Source organism: Neomonachus schauinslandi, chromosome 2 (genome assembly GCF_002201575.2).
Source record: "Neomonachus schauinslandi chromosome 2, ASM220157v2, whole genome shotgun sequence".
NCBI lineage: Eukaryota > Metazoa > Chordata > Mammalia > Carnivora > Phocidae > Neomonachus > Neomonachus schauinslandi.
The window spans coordinates 47805531-47823276 of NC_058404.1; the positions used below are offsets into that span (position 1 = coordinate 47805531).

A 17746-nucleotide genomic window follows, 5' to 3' on the forward strand; every position below is an offset into this window, starting at 1 on the left:
ATCAGCTTATATAGTTGTTATCTTAAATAGCAAAGAACAGGTGGTTAGGATGTGATGGAATGCCACACCAGGAACCCTGCCACTCTAAGAAAATATAAAGTTCTTTCTCTCCTCCTCTTACCCTTTCTTCACTCTCTCCCCTCGTGGCCAAGTGCTGACGGATCTCGTGGACAAGTTTATTCCACTACATCTACTTAACTTCCCTTTCTTCTGTGACCATTTGAGTTTGTACCTCTCCTGCTTTGGAATTAGGACACAATTATTATTATTATTATTTTTAAAGATTTTATTTATTTATTTGAGAGAGAGAGAGAGCACATGAGAGGGGGGAGGGTCAGAGGGAGAAGCAGACTCCCAGCCGAGCAGGGAGCCCGATGCGGGACTCGATCCAGGGACTCCAGGATCATGACCTGAGCCGAAGGCAGTCGCTCAACCAACTGAGCCACCCAGGCGCCCCAAGGACACAATTATTTGTAATTGCGTATGACATTAAGGAGTCAACACTCAATATAATAATAAAATATTTTGCAGAGTATATCCTGGTTTATGTAGTCCTCTTATAAACTTTCATTTGATCCCAACTACATTTCTGAAATGGTGAGTGTTACTCTCCCCATTTGACCCTTGAAATCAGGACTCAGAGGATGTGACTTGCGCAAAATCTTACCACTTGGTGGGTGCCTGGGTGGCTTGGTCGTTAGGTGTCTGCCTTCGGCTCAGGTCATGATCTCAGGGTCCCAGGATCGAGTCCCACATCGGGCTTCCTGCTCGGCGGGAAGCCTGCTTCTCCCTCTCCCACTCCCCCTGCTTGTGTTCCTGCTCTCGCTATCTCTCTCTCTGTCAAATAAATAAAATCTTTAAAAAAAAAAACAAAAACTCACCACTTGGTAAAAGCTTGGGCTCAAACCCAGTTTTTCTTACTCTTGTTCCCATGTGTCCTTTTGTACAATATTAAACACACTGCCTCTTTGTTATTAAAGGCACTTTTTATTTTTAATTTTGTTTCTATTTTATAATGGAGGATGATGATGATAGTTTCACTGCACTAAAGATTTTACATAAATTAACTCATCTAATTTTCATAAAAGTGACTTGCCTAGGAGCCACACAACTAGTAAATAGTAGAGCCAAGGTTTCAACCTAGTTGGGCCATCTCCAGAGCCCACAGGCTTTTTTTTTTTTTTTAAAGATTTACTTATTTATTTTAGAGAGAGAGCATGAGCAGGAGGAGCAGAGCGAGAAGCTCAGGGCTCCACGCAGGACTCAGTCCCATGACCCCAACCAAACCAAGAGTCCGATGCTCAACAACTGGGCTACCCAGGCGCCCCTCCAGAACCCATAGTCTTAACCACTATGTTAGATTGCCAGAAAAAAAAATAAAGTTCATCCATAATGCCACCACGCAGGCGTCATTCGTTTTGCTTTCATGTGTACAAAAACTGGAGTTCTACTCACACTGTTTTATAAACGATTTTCACATTATGGCCCACATTTTCCCACGACTGAGAAACATTTTCATTTTTAATGGCAGCATTACAAAGATACACCGTGGTATATTAATTAAATTGACTTCCTGTTGGCCACATCTAGATTTTTTTCTAACTTTTTGTTGTTGTTGTTGCAAGTAATTTTGCAGTGGCTATCCATATACAGACATCTAGTACTCTTTATTTTGTTAGACTAATTTCCTGAAAATGAAAGTTCTAGATCAATCAGCTACATTTTAAATCTGGATACAGTGTATAACTGTCCACCAAAAAGGTTGTAGACAAAGCTTTGTTAGAAAGTGAAACAAGCAGGAAGAAAGAAAGAAAGAAAAGAAAAGAAGAAAGGACAGGACAGGACAGGAAAAGAAAGGAAAGGAAAGGAGGAAGGAAGGAAGGAAGGAGAAGAAAGAAAAGAAAAGAAAGAAAAAAGAGAGAGAAAGAAGAAAGAAAGAAAGAAAGAAAGAAAGAAAGAAAGAAAGAAAGAAAGAAAGAAAGAGAAAGAAAGAAAGAAAGAAAGAAGCTTAAGGTCCTAATTTAGATATCAGTGTGACAGGTGCCAAAGCAGTGGATCAAAATGTCCATGTCCTTACTGATTTATATTAAATTTGGCCCTTATTTTTCCAAGGGCAATAAAATTGCAAGGTTCTAGAACTGGATGAAATTTCAGATATCAAGGTAAAACATTTTCTGCACAATATAATTGTGGTTCTTTCTCTTGACAGGAAATTTGAAAGAGATCATTCCTTGGATTAATGCACAGGCAGCGAGCAGGTTGTTTTTTTGTTTTTTGTTTGTTTTCGTTCTTTTGTGTGTGTGTGTGTGGATTTTTTTTTTTTTTTGAGCATTTGAAAGGAAAAAAATTCTTTCCTACAAGAGAAGTGCTAAATCATTGAGCCTCATAGATTGAACTTTGCATAAGCCCCTGAATAGAAAGTAGGAACTCTGATAATGAGAGATTCTGAAGGAAGTGTGCATGGCAGCGCAGATGGCATAGAATAACTCAACATGGGGCCAGGTTGGATCTCTGGAAATCTGGGTAAAGAAGAATCTGGCCCAACCAGGCCCATTTTTTCTAGACAGTGCCCTGGAGGCTAAGAAACTAGACTACAATTAGAAAACAGTAGTCACTTCTTCCACGTTTGTGTTAAAATACAAAGGGATCATAGTAGCTGTGAGTCTGTGCTTTGGAGTCAAATGGTTCTGGATTCAAGTCCTAGCTCTACCACTGCCATCTTGTGGATAGTACGTTGCAAGTGTGTCAGTTTTCCTATCTGTAGAATAGTAGTAATACCTAACTTGTGAGATTGTTGAGAGAATTCAATAGGACACTAACTATATGAAGTCCTTACCGAGTCTAGCATATATGAAGGGCATAATAACGTTAGCTGCTATTGTATGTGTTTGACCCTCTCTTCTACCTGACTTCTTATCTAACTGGTTTTGAATAAAGGCAGTGGGGGAAGTAAAATGTAATGTGGTACATACAAATTCTCTAGCATCCAGACCCAGTTTAACATGTAAAACACAAATTTCCCCTCGTGATAACATACTTTACAGACTAACACTCAGGCCTTCCTCCAGAGTGGAGCCGGCCAGACCACGTGTTTTGCCCCTCACTAGGATCGCAAATTTTACCAGCTTTACCAGCTCAATGGGGAGGAATTCGGGCTTTACTTAGTAATTCAGTTTGCCTTAACTGAAACCTGCTTCTCTACACCAAGGAAACCCTGCTATAGTTTACAGACCCCTAACTAATATAGGTCATTGTCTCCAGCTCCACAACGCTTCCTTGGCCCTCTGTTCCCGTCCAAGGGTACACCAAGGTTTTATTATCACTAGATTACCTCCCATATGTCCTAGTTCAGACGTCTACTCCTTAGATCATTTTCTCCAGACTAATGACTCATTGGCTCCCCTTCAGTGAGCCTCGATCACCAACTTCCAGACCTCCAATTTTCTTACTATCCGAAATTAAGTCAGTCATTCACTTGATAATTACCTGACTCACTAATGAGACAGGAAACTACAAAAGAGAGGTCTTGTCTGACCCTTAACTGTAGTAACCTGGACCCTAAAACATGTCTAGCACTTAATAAACAGTCAAAGAATATTTATTGAATGACGGAATGAATACATCCTGGTTTTATTGTTTGTCCTCCATAACCTTGTCCAAGCTACCCCATGGATGTAAGTTTTGTTTTTTTATTTTTTTAAAGATTTTATTTATTTATTTGAGAGCGAGAGGGAGCGAGAGGGAGCGAGAGAGAGCACAAGTGGGGTGAGGGGCAGACAGAGAAGCAGGCTCTCTGCTGAGCAGGGAGCCCGATGTGAGGCTTGATCCTGGGACTCCAGGATCATGACCTGAGCCAAAGTCAGACCCTCAACTGACTGAGCCACCCAGGTGCCCCTGGAAGTAAGTTTTAGATTCCTCATTGGTTAAATGATGCTAATAATGAGGATCAATTGAGGTAAATATATGTAAGTGCCTAGCATGGGCCATGGCACTAAATAATAGCTATTATGATGTTGGCCTTTTTTTTTTTTCTTTGTAATGTATTTATTGAGGGAAATTTTCTGGGTATAGATTCTAGGTTGACTTTTATACCCTCAACACTTTAAAGAGATTCCAATATTTTCTGCTTTCCATGGTTTCCAATGAAACTTCGTCTCCCTGTAAGTTAGGTGGTGTTTTTTGCTGCAGCTTTTAAGATTTTCTCTTTACCGCTTTTTTTTTTTCTTTGCCGCAGGATTATGATGTGCTGTGGTATGATTTTCTTCATGTTTTTCCTGCTTGGGGTTTGTTGAGTATTTTGTAAGCATGGAACCGTAGTTTACATCAATTTGGGAAATTTTTCTTCAAAGAAATTATTCCTTTAATGGTTTTCTCTGTCTTTCCCACTGCTCTCCTTCTAGGACTCCAATTATATGTATGTTAGATTTTTTGATAATATCCCTTATGTCACTGTTCATTTTCTTTCCCATCCTTATTCTCTGGCTTAAAAAAAAATGGGTTCTATTGCTCTCTTCAAGTTTACAAGTCTTTTCTTCTGTAATATACAATTGTCCTTAATAACTGAATTTGTTATTTCAGATATTTTATTTTTTCATCCCTAAGAGTTCTATTAGTTTTTAAAAATCTTTCATTTTTCTCTTCAGTATGTTAATGGTGTTCCTTAAAATCTTTGAGTATATTTACCCTATTTTGACATCTTTGTCTACTTATTCCATCATCTTTGTCATTTGTGGGTCTGTTTCTATTGATTGATTGTCCTAGTTATGGCTCACATTTTTTCTACTTCTTGGCATATCTAATAATTTTTGTCTTAGTTTCTGGACATTTTGAATCATAGCTGAACATCTAGATTTTGTATTCTTAAAGAGTTTTGGGATTTGTTATAGCAAGCAGTTATTTGCAGTTCAATTTCATCTCCTCAAGACTTGTCTTTATTAAGGTGCATGAGGTTGGCCATGGAACTTCACTGCCCAATATGGTAGCCTCTAGACACATTTGACTATTTAAGTTTCAATATAAATTATTTAAATTAATTAAAATTAAGTAAAACTAAAAATTCAGTTCCATAGCCCTAGTAACTATACTGGACATCACTGGCCTGGAATATTTTTACTCTAGAGATAATTTAGAACTACTCCTAAGGCATGATCTTTCTGGGGTCTTTACTGAGTGTTCAATGAAAACTCTCCCGTCTGTCTTATCAGAACCTAAATATATCTTATTCCTAAGTAATGTACATCCCTGAAAATTGTTCAGCTTACAATTTCCCATGCCTTCTTTGCTTATAGAGTTTCACTCTATGCTTGCATGGCTTAGTATTAGGCAAAGAATAAAAGGGATCAATGCACATATTTCTTTTTCATGCATTGGTTCTTTCTCTCCAGAACTCTGCCCAACTCTGCCAGTCATCTTATCTCCCTGGACTCAGATCTCTGTCTCAAGGTCATCATTGCCTAATCAAGTCTTGCATATTCTGCTTTTGATTCTCTTTCCTGTTGTGGTTCTCCCTTGAAGTAGGAAGCCAAGGTAATCATAGGATTTACTTGTTTCCTTTCTCTCATGTATCAAAGTCCTATGCAATTGTGCAATAGGACTTTGTGCAATGTCTAAAAACTATTGTTCTGTATATTTGATCCAGTTTATTAGTTGTGTATTGTCAGAAGATAAGTCTATTCCCTGTTATTCTATGATAGCTAGAACCGAAGTCCTTGATTCATAAAAACTTTAAAAATTTTATTTCCTGTCCTAGTGAGTACTTCAAAATATAATAGATTTAATTGATTAATTGGATAAGCCAAATTAATTCATGTTTCTACCACTATTGCACAGAATGATGAAATTATACACTGTAGTGTAATTTTGGTAACTTATTTTACTTGAATAGTTCTATCCATGTTACTTACTTTGTCTAGAAATTTTTTATACACTTCTTCAGTGATGCATCTTTTTTTTACTTTTTTACTTGTTTCTCCCATATTTACAAACTTTTGCTCTATATTTCTTTTATATTTAGATACTTAAATATAAAGTCTTATTCATAAAATCAATGTGGGTGACCATATATTTTAGTGGAAATTCTGAACAATAACAATAAAATTTGTAATATGTTAACACTGGAATGTAAAGGAAAAGATCATTATAGTCAGAGGTATTAGTTCAAAATTTCAAATTCATTCATTTCTTATTTTAGTGTACCACTTTGATCTCTTCATTTTTAAATAAATTGTATTGAAGCATGATGTATAATAAGTTCATTTTCTATTGCTTCCAAGCAAATCACCACAAACTGAGAGGGTTAAAACAACACAAACTTATTTATCTCACAGTTCTGCAAGTCAGAAATACATGTGGTATTGGCTAATTTTTCTGTTCCAAATCTTGCAAGGATGAAATCACTATGTTCACTGGCTAGAGTCTTATCAGGAGGTTCTAGGAAGAATCCACTTTGAAATACATTCAGATTGCTGGGAGAATCCAGGTCCTTGTAGGTTAGGACTGAGGTCTCTGTTTGCTTGTGCAACTTGGGCCTTTCTTAGCTCCTAGAGGACTTGCCCTATATGGGTCCCGATATCTTAGAACCAAAAATAGCAAGTTGAATCCTTTTCATGTTTGTAATCTCTCTAACTTCCTGTTTTGATTCATCCCTTTTTAGGGAGATAATTCTCTACTTTTAAGTACTCATGTGATCAGATTGAGCCCAACCAGCTGATCCAGGATAATATCCCTGTTTGTGAGTCTATAAACTTAATTGAATTCACAAAGTCCCTTTTGCCTTGTAATGTAACACAGACACAGGTTCCAGTGATTAGAACCTGGACATCTTTGGGGGGGCAGGGGCAGCTATTCTGCCTGTCATATAAAATATTCAGAAGAAGAGGAGTATAGCATTGAGGAAAAAAAGAAGGAATGATCAAAAAATGATACTAAAGACAGGAAGATGAGTTCTATCATATACCTCATTTGTGTATCTGGAGAAAAATAAGGGAATAAGTGCACTCCATGATTCAAGGAAATTTTCCAGAAACAAGACCCAAGTCTTTAAAAAAAAGACATACAGATGTCTGGGAAAACCTGATACAGAACAATCCATATCCAGACAAATGGACAAAGCTAATGGATGTCAAAAATGAAGAAAAAAAATCATCTGTATCCAGTAAAAAATATTAAAGCAAATTATAAAGCAGAGCAGGGAATCAAGCTGACCTCAAATTTCCCCAGAACAATGCTGAGTGCTAGAAGACAGTGGAGTAATGCTGACAGAATCTTTAAATAAAGTATAATCCAATTATTTTATATCTTCCTATAACACTTAGTGTTCAGTTAGGAGAAAGAAAGTATTGTGGATGTTTTGAAGAAACATCATAGATTATAAAAAAATTTAATACAATATATTGATTATACAAAAAAAGTTATATATAGACTAGTTACTTCAAGAAGCCACTCCCAGCCCTAAAGCTGAAGAATCAAAGTAGGAAATAGTGTTATCCAGAGCCCACAGTTATTTCTGTAATGAGGAGGCAGCTCTTGGAACTGCCAAAACTACCTTACACCCAGGAATGCATATTCCTTCTGATGCTGCAGAAGACCATGGATCCAAAGTGCCTGCTGCTCCCAGGCTGAGAGCCCACAGATGCTACGCTGTCAAGACTGCATTTGTGTGGCTGCTACTGTGGGAAGCATGATATCTGAGCAGGAAGCCAGTGGCCAAGATTTACCTGCCTTTGCTACTGCTACCACTGGCAGACACACTTACTAAAAACACAATAAAGAAATGCTTCTACCAAATAACAAGTGTTGGCGAGGATGTGGAGAAAAAGAAACCCTAATGCACTGTTAGTGGGAATGCAAACTGGTACACTTGTTGTGGAAAACAGTATGGAGGTGTCTCAAAAAATTAAAAATAGAGCTGCCATATGACCCAGTAATTCCACTACTGGGTATTTACCCAAAGACAATGAAAACACTAATTTGAAAAGATATATACACTCTTATGTTTATTGAACCATTATTTACAGGCACCTGTAAATCTGTGTCTTATCTGTTAAAAAAATTAGAGACATGGAAGATATAAAACAGACTCAAGTCATACTTCTGGGATTAAAAACTACAAGGTCTAACAGGAAAAATACACCAGATGAGATTAATGGTAGATTAAATATTGCAGAAGAAAAGATTAATGAACTTTAAGCAATTCCAATAGAAACCATTCTAAATGAAACATAAAGGGAAAAAAAATCATGAAAAGAGCACCAGTGAGCTATAAAAAACACTAAGCAACCTAATATATGTATAAATAGCATCCACAAGGAGAGGAGAGCAGGCGACCAAAAAAAATTTTTTTAAGAAATCATGGCTGAAATTTTTCCAAATTTGATCAAACTTATAAACAGAGATCCAAAATGTTTAATAAATCCCAAACACATAAAACATAAAGGAAGCTAAATCAAGATAACACATAATCAAATGGCTGAAAATCAGTAATAAAGAGAAAATATTAAAGGCAGTGAAGTAAAAACATCAACAGTATTTTACAGGGGAACAAAGAAAAGGCTATCAGATTTCTCATTGGAAATAGATGCAAACAGGGAGCCACCAGAGCAACATTTTTAAAGTATTGAAAGAGGGGCACCTGGGTGGCTCAGTCAGTTCAGCATGGGACTCTTGATTTTGGTTTATGTCATGATCTCAGAATTTTGAGATCAAGCCCAGTGTCAGGCTCTGTGCTTGGCATGGAGCCTGCTTAAGATTTTCTCTCTCCCTCTCCCCTGCCTCCAGGTGAGCGAGTGTGGGCGTGTTCTCTCTCTCTGTCTCTCTCTCAAAAATAAATAAAATACTGAAACAACAACAACAACAACAAACTTGTAAGCTTTGAATTCTATACCCAGCAAAAATATCTTTCAGAAACTTCGGAAAACAAAGTAAAAACTGTCAGAATCAAAATTTTCCGGACTCTGGATAATAATAAAAGGAATGCTGAATTATGAAAAAGACAACCAAAAATGGTAGTAAAGAGTTGTGCATTTCTACTTACCCTGGTCCCATGCATCCCTGGCTCAGGGGTAGTCCTGATGCTGGCAGCCTGCATTACCACTGTGAGACCCTGGGCCTCGGTCTGAGAGAGAGAAGAGTACACTGTGTTTTCAAAGAAATATGTTGGTCTGTTCTAACCTGTGTGGGGGCTATCTGAAAGTGCTTGCTTTTCATTCCCCTAACTTGGAAGTCGTCAGGGCAGAAAAGTGGTTATACAGTTGGAATTCCTTGTAATCCTTGCAAGGCAAATTAGCTACTGCCGTTGCCTTGACAAATGAGTACAGCTGAGGCAAGCAATAGATGTGCCTAAAGCCTGGAAGGAAAAGCTGGGAAGAGGGCTTTTTTTCTTTTTCTTTCTTTCTTTCTTTCTTTCTTTCTTTCTTTCTTTCTTTCTTTCTTTCTTTTTTTCTTTCTTTTTTTTGCAAATTAGGGCATTCAAAGTGACTATGTATACTGAGGAGCCAAGAAAGCTATGCATATGTCCAAAGTAGGATGTGTGCTTAGAAAAGACTTGGAAAGACACTAAACTTTCACCCCTGGCTGATCTCTAGGCTCAGCACAAGCAAGAAGTAGAGGCTTGGTGTTGTAAATGGCCTGTCAAAGCCCTGAAAGAGTGCCCCAACACAGTTGGAGAGTGTTTTTCCCATTTCTTTCTTTTCTTGTCTTTTTCCTTTGGTTCCAGACATTCAAAGAAATTTCTGTCAAAACACCACCTGATCACAAGCTAAAGGGACAGAGGCTTCAGAAATCTCACATGAGAAAGAATATGGGACTTTACAGAAATAGTTTTTAAAGGCCACTAAAAAACTAAACAGCCATAGTCCACAACTAACAACAAAATAAGCCCTAAAATGGGTGAAAATCTGATTTTCAGAGTTGCCATAGTATATTCAAAATGCTCAGTTTTCAACAAAAATTAGGAAGCATATAAAATAACAAAAAGTATAGCCCATTCATAGAAGAAATCAACAAAAACTGTGTCTGAGGAGGCACAGACATTGAACTTACTAGATGAAGACTTTAAATAAACTGTTTAAAATATGCTCAAAGAGCTAAAGGAAACCAGAGATGAAAAGCTAAAGGGAACAGGGAGAATGATATCTCAATAAATAGGGAATATCAATAAAGAAACACAAATTATAAAAAGGAACCAAACAAAAATTCTGGAACTACAGAGTATAATAATTGAAATGAAAAAATAAATTAACAGATTTGAGCAGGTGGAAGAAACAATCAGCACACTTGAAAATAGATCAAATGAAATCCAGTCTGAGGAGCAGAAAGAAATAAGCCCAAATCTTCTGGTTTGTGGTCAGTACATAAGAAGCTTGGAAGTCACCACTCCATCTTATAAAGTAAAAAGTAAAGTAAAGTAAAAAGCTAAACAAACTGAAAAATCAACAATTCTTCTTAGATCCATAAGAGAAGTGAGGACACAGAGCAAATCACTGCCCCTCAAATTGGAGAAATTGACAGGCAAATACAGAGAATAGGTTTTCCATAGTAGAAACTGAGCTGAAACTTTCCCAGGAACCAGTGCTGGGGGTAGGAAAGCCTAAACATAACTGATGAATTGCTGCAGGTTCAGGATGGACCACCCTGAGAGTTAAAACTCCAGGGAAACCAAATCACTGGGAGGTCCTCACACTTGTGAGTTTTACCTCCTAGATTTCTACTGGGTTCTTACAGTGAGTATTGGAGAAAAATCCACTTGTGCTTAGTAGGAGAAGGGGAAAAAGAACCTTTTTGGAATATGCCTGACCATTCTGTCCTTCTTAACAAGGTCTACCTTCAGGAGAAACTGTTTAACCAGACCCATACCTGCCGGGCTTTTTGTTTTGTTTTTTTCTATCAGATCCAAATTGACCTCAAGAAAGGGAAAGACCCAACCCCAGATGACTCTAGCCTTCCACAAAAAGGCTAGAGGGAAGGGAGCGGGGGAAAGGAACTACTCAAGCCCTTTCTAGATTCACACGTGGGAGAAGGAAAATACCCAATTTCACCCCACTTTAGCCATCCTGTTTCACCTAAGGGGAGTGGGGACTGAAAATCAGATGTGAATGCAGTCTAAAAGCATACGCTCACTAAAAGACTTGAGACCTAATCATAGGAGTAGAGAACATTTTCCCTTGCCTACGCCTTAGCAGTATCTTACTAAAGGCTTATTTACAGCAGATCCTTTTACTGAGTTCATCATGCTCAGTTATTAAAAAAAAAAATTACAAGACATACTGAAAGGCAAAAAACACAGTTTGAAGAGTAATGCAAGCATCAGAACCAGACTCAAATATGTCAAAGATGTTGGAATTTTCAGGCTGGGAATTTAAAACAACTATGATTAACATGCTAAAAGCTCTAATAGATAAAGTAGACAACATACAAGCAATGAAAGCAGAGAGATGGAAATTCTAATTAAAAAAAAAAAAGAAATGCTAGAGACTAAAAACACTGTAACTGAAATGAAGAATGCCTTTGATGGCTTTATTAATAGACTGGACATAGCTGAGGGAAAAAAAATCTCTGAACTTGAGAATATCTTAGTAGAAACCTCCAAAACTGCAAAGCCAACAGATAAAAAACTGAAAAAAACAGAACACAATATCCAAGAACTGTGGTACAACTAAAAAGGTATAACACATACAGCTTAAAACAGAAGATTATAGGGAAGGGGAGTGGGGGGATGTGGTAGCCAGGTGATGGGCATTAAGGAGGGTACGTGTTGTGGTGAGCACTGGGTGTTATACACGACTAATGAATCATTGAACGCTACATCAAAAACTAATGATGTACTGTATGGTGGCTAACTTAATATAATTAAAAAAACCAGAAGATTATAACAGAATGAGAAGAAAGAGAAAAAGGAATAGAAGAAATATCTGAAACAACAAGGACTGAGAGTTTCTCCAAATTAATGCTGAACAACAAACTGCTCATACAGGAAGCTCAAAGAACACACCAAGCATGATAAATACCAAAAAACTATACCTAGACTCATCATTTTCAAAAAAACAGAAAATAAGAGATAAAGAGAAAATCCTGAAGGAAGCTGGAGGGGAAAACAAAAACAAAAACCACCTTACTTATAGAGGAACAAAGATACATCTAAACACAAGACTTCTGAGAAACCATGCAAGCATAAAAAGAGTGATCTGAAATATTTAAAAGGTTCAGAGAAAAAAACCCACCAACCTAGAATTCTGTATGTGACATTATCCTTCAAAAGTGAAAAGGAACTAAAGACTTTCTCAAACAAAAATTGAGAGAATTTTTTCCCAGTAGACCTACCCTGCAAAAAATGTCTCTTTTTAGAGAGAAGGAAAATGTATAAGTCAAAAACTCAGATCTACTAAAAGAAAGGAAGAGCACTGGAGAAGGAATAATTGAAGGTAAAATAAAAAACTATTGTTCTTATGTTTAAGTGATCTAACAGATAACAGTTTGTTCAAAATAATAATTAGAGCCACAATGTATATATATGCTTATGTATAAATGAAATGAATGATAACAATGACATTAGGGAGGAAATGGAGGAATTAACATTATTTGGTTATTATGAGGTGTTCACACTACCTGGGAAATAGCACAGTGTTATTTGAGAGTAGGCTTGAGGGGCACCTTGGTGGCTCAGTCAGTAAAGTGTCTGCCTTTGGCTTAGATCATGATCACAGGGTCCTGGGATTGAGTCCCACATCAGGCTCCCTGTTTCTCCCTCTCGCACTCCCACTGCTTATGCTCTCTCTCTGTCAAATAAATAAATAAAATCTTTAAAAAATAAAAAGAACGAAAGTAGGCTTGGATTAGTTGTAAATGTATATTGCAAACTCTAGGGTAATCAATGAATAAAGGGGGAAAAAGTACAAATGATATGCTAAAAAAGGAGAGAAAATGGAATTATATAAAATGCTTAATTAAAATGACATAAGGCAGAAAGAAGATTGGAAGACAAAAATAAGAACAAAGGCAACAAATGTAAAAAGCAACAGATATGGTAAATACTAATCCAACTATATCAGTAATGACTTTGAATATAAATGGTCTAAATGTGCCACTTGTCAGAGTGAATCAAAAAACAAGACCCAGGGGCACCTGGATGGCTCAGCTGGTTAAGCGTCCAACTCTTGATTTCAGCTGAGGTCATGATCTCAAGGTCATGAGATTGAACCCTGAGTCAGGCTTGGCACTCAGCACAGAGTCTGCTTGAGATTCTCTCCCTATGCTCCTTCCCCCACTCAAGCTCTCTCTCTCAAATAAATAAATAAATAAAATCTTAAAAAAAAAAAACAAGATGCAACTATGTGTTGTCTACAAAAAAAACTTATTTTAAATAGAAAAACAGATATAGATTAAAAATAAAGGAATGGAGAAGGAGATAACATGCTAACTCTAGACCAAACAAAGGGGGAATAGCAATATTAATTTCAGACAGAGAAGATTCATAAAAAGGAAAGTTTTTAGGGATAAAGAGGGGCCTGACATAGTATTAAAGGGAACAATTCCCCAAGAAGACGTAAATGCCTTAACGTGTAGGTACCAAACAGAGCATCAAACAGCATCAGGCAAAAACATAATTGCAAGGAGAAATAGATGTATCTGTTATTATAGTTGGAGACTTTAATACACCTGTATCAGAAATGAACACATCCAGCTCACAGAAAACCACTGAATACATAGTAAAAATCTACAATACCATTGATCAACTGGATATAATGCACATCTATAGATTACTTCATCCAACAACAGAATGCACATTCTTTTCAAGTTCCTGTGGGACATTGACCAAGATAGACCACATTTTAGACCATAAAACATACCTTAACAAATTTCAAAGAATAGAAATCATATGACTTCTCTTGGCCCACAGTGGAATTAAACTAGAATTTAATAGTAGAAAGATAGCTAGAAAATCTCAAAATACTCAGAGATTAAACAATACATTTTTCAAAAAGATTTTATTTATTTATTTATTTGTCAGATAGAGAGCAAGAATGCACAAGCAGGGGGAGCGGCAGGCAGAGGGAGAAGCAGGCTCCCCACTGAGCAAGGAGCCCGATGCAGGACTCAATCCCAGGACCCCAGGATCATGACCTGAGCCGAAGGCGGATAGATGCTTAACCAACTGAGCCACCCAGGCATCCCTAAACAACACACTTCGAAGTGACACAAGGGTCAAAGAGGAAATCTCAAGAGAAATTTTTAAATATTTGACTTAAATGAAAATGAAAACCCAAGTTCTTAAAATCTGTGGGATAAAGTGAAAGCAGTGCTTAGAGGGAAATTTATAGTATTGAATGTACATATTAGAAAAGAAGAAAGATTAAAAATAATCTAAGCTTCTACCCTAGGAAATTAGAACAAGAAGAGCAAATTAAACCCAAAGTACACAAAATAGAATAAATAATAAAAATATGAAATCAAAAACAGGAAATTAATGGAGAAAATCAATGAAACAAATAGCTGGTTCTTTGAAAAAATCAATAAAATCAGTAAGGCTCTAGCCAGGATAATTAAGAAAAAAAAGAGAGGGCACAAATTACTAATATCAGAAATGAAAGAGAGAACATTAATACAGATCCCATGGATGTTAAAAGGAAAATAAAGGAATACTATGAACAACTCTCTGCCCACATTTGATAACCTAGATGAAATAGATAAATTTCTTGAAAGATGCAATCTGCCAAAACTCACACAAGAAGAGATAAAGCTATATCTATGAAAGAAATTGAATCTAAAATTAATAGCCTTCCAAAAGAGAAAATACCAGACCAAGATGGGTTCACTGGTAAACTACATGAAACATTTAAATCATATCAATTTTCTAGAATCTCTTTTAGAAAATAAAAGCAGAGAGAATTCTTCCTAACTCATTCTATGAGCCCAGCATACCCTAAAACCAAATACCAAACACTGAAAGCAGACAAAAACATCATTAAAAAATTGCAAATCAGTATCTCTTATAAACATAGATACAAGAATCCTCAAGATAAAATTGGCAAATCATATCCAACAATGCATAAAAAGGGTTATATACCACAAACAAGTGGGATTTATCCCAGGTATGCAAAGCTATTCACATTAGAAAATCAATGAATGAGGCTGGGTCTCCTTTAAGGGGCCACGAAGGAAGGGTTCAGCTTTGGCAACCAAGGTGTGATTTGGTTTGAGATTCTGCCTGGGCTCGGGGTCATGGCCTTGTGCTCGTTCATCCCCGACATAGCCACAACAGGGGCAAGGAAAAGGTTGCCTATTATTCCTATCAGTAGAGTATGATGGAAAGAGATAGGCACATCTCTGGAGTTAATCATTACTATGTGTCAAAGGGTTTGGAAAATACTGATTAAAGAAGAATTTTCCTTTTTTGTAATTTATTTTTTTAATTTAAATTCAATTAATCAACATATAATGTATTATTGGCTTCAGAGGGAGAGGTCAGGGATTCATCAGTCTTATATAACACCCAGTGCTCATTACAGCACATGTGCTCCTCAATGTCTATCACTCAGTTACCCCATCCTTCCACCTCCCTCCCCTCCAGCAACCTTCAGTTTGTTTCCTATGATTAAGAGTCTCTTATGCTTTGTCTCCCTCTCTGGTTTCATCTTCTTTTATTTTTTCCTCTCTTCCCCTATGATTCTCTGTTTTGTTTTCAAATCCCACATATCAGTGAGATCATATGATAATTATTTTTCTCTGATTGACTTATTTTGCTTAGCATAATACCTTCTAGTTCCATCCACATCATTGCAAATGGCAAGATTTCATTTTTGATGGCTGTGTAATATTCCATTGTATGTATATGTATGTGTGTGTGTGTATATATATATATATATACACACACACACCACATCTTCTTTACCCATTTATCAGTCAGTGGACATCTGGGCTCTTTCCATAGTTTGGCTATTGTGGACCTTGTTGCTATAAACATTGGGGTACACGTGCCCCTTCAGATCACTACATTTGTATCTTTGGGGTAAATACCCAGTAGTGCAATTGCTGGGTTGTAGGGTAGCTCTATTTTCAACTTTTTGAGGAAACTCCCTACTGTTTTCCAGAGTGGCTGTACCAGAGAAGCATTTTCCTGATTAATGAAAAATAACTAGATTATGCTTATCTACCCTTTCTAGAAGGTTATGCAGGGTATTAATGTGGTACATAATAAAAACAATGAAAAAGTAAAAAAAAAAGAAAGGAAAATCAATTAATGTAATCCATCAGATCAATAGGCTAAAGAAGAAAAATAACATGATCATATCAATAGATGTAGAAAAAGCATTTGACAAAATCTAACATCCATTCATGATAAAAACTTGGTAAACTAAGGAAAGAGGGGAATGTCCTCAACTTGATAAAGAATATCTACAAACACCCTACAACTAATATCATACTTAATGGTGAGAATTTGCAACTTTCCCTCTAAGATCAGGTAAAGAATGTCCCCTCTCACCACTTCTTTTCAACACTGTACTGAAAGTTCTAGCTAATGAAATAAAGCAAGAAAGGGAAATAAAAGGTATATAAATTGGGAAGGAAAAAATAAAATTGTCCTTGTTCACAGATGATATAATCATCTATGCAGAAAAGTCAAAAAACCAACAAAAAAATCCTGGAACTAAGAAGCAGTTATAGCAAGATTGCAAGGTTTATATATAAAAGTCCATCACTTCCCAATACCAGAAATGAACAAGCAGAATTTGAAATTAAAAAACACGATATCATTTCTTAGCACCTCAAAATAGTGAAGTACTTAGGTATAAATCTAACAAAATGAGAAAAACCACAAAAATCTGATGAAAGAAATTAAAGAAGAGCTAAATAGATATTCCATGGTGATGGATGGGAACACTCAATATTGTCAAGAAGACAGTGCTGCCCAACTTGATCTATAGATTCAATGCAATCCCAATCAAAATCCCAGCAAGTTATTTTGTGGATATCGACAAACTGATTTTTAATGTTTATATGGAGATGCAAAAACCCCAGAATAAGCAAAACAATATTGAACATAAGAAAAAAACTGGGGGGTGCCTCAGTGGCTCAGTAAGTTGAGTGTGTGACTCTTGGCTTTGGCTCCGGTCATGATCTCATGGGTCATGAGATCGAGCCCCACGTCAAGCTCTGCACTCTGTGTGGAGTCTGCTTGAGATTTTCTCCCTCTCCCTGTGCCCCTCTCCCTGCTTGCTCTCTCTCTCTCTCTCTCTAAAATAAGTAAATAAATCTTTTAAAAAATGAAAAGAACAAAACTGGAAGACTGTTACTACCAGACTTCAAGATTTACTAACAGTCAAAAATAATCAAGACAGTGTGGTATCAGTGAAAGAAGAGATAAGAGATCAGTGGAACAGAATAGAAAGCCTACAAATAGACACATGTAAATAAAGGCAATACAATGGAGAAAAGATCGTCTTTCCAACAAATGGTGCCAGAACAACTGTATATTCATGTGGAAAAAATTAACTCTAGACACAGACTTTACATCCTCCAAAAAAATGAACTCAAAATGGATCACAGACCTAAATGTAAAACACAAAATTATAAAACTAGAAGATGACATAGGAAAAAATATAAATGACCTTGCATTTGGCAGTGACTTTTTAGCTATGATAGCAAAGGCGCGATCCACGAAAGAAATAATTGATAAGCTGGACTTCATTAAAATAAAAAAATTCTGTTCTTTGAAATACATAGTCAAGAAAAATGAAAAGACAACCCACAGACT

At 36.6% G+C, this 17746-nt stretch overlaps 1 pseudogene; it reads left to right on the forward strand.

The window, feature by feature from the left end:
- The first annotated feature begins 14739 nt into the window (after window positions 1–14739).
- On the forward strand, window positions 14740–15368 carry LOC110588436 (annotated as a pseudogene).
- Window positions 15369–17746: the final 2378 nt, after the last annotated feature.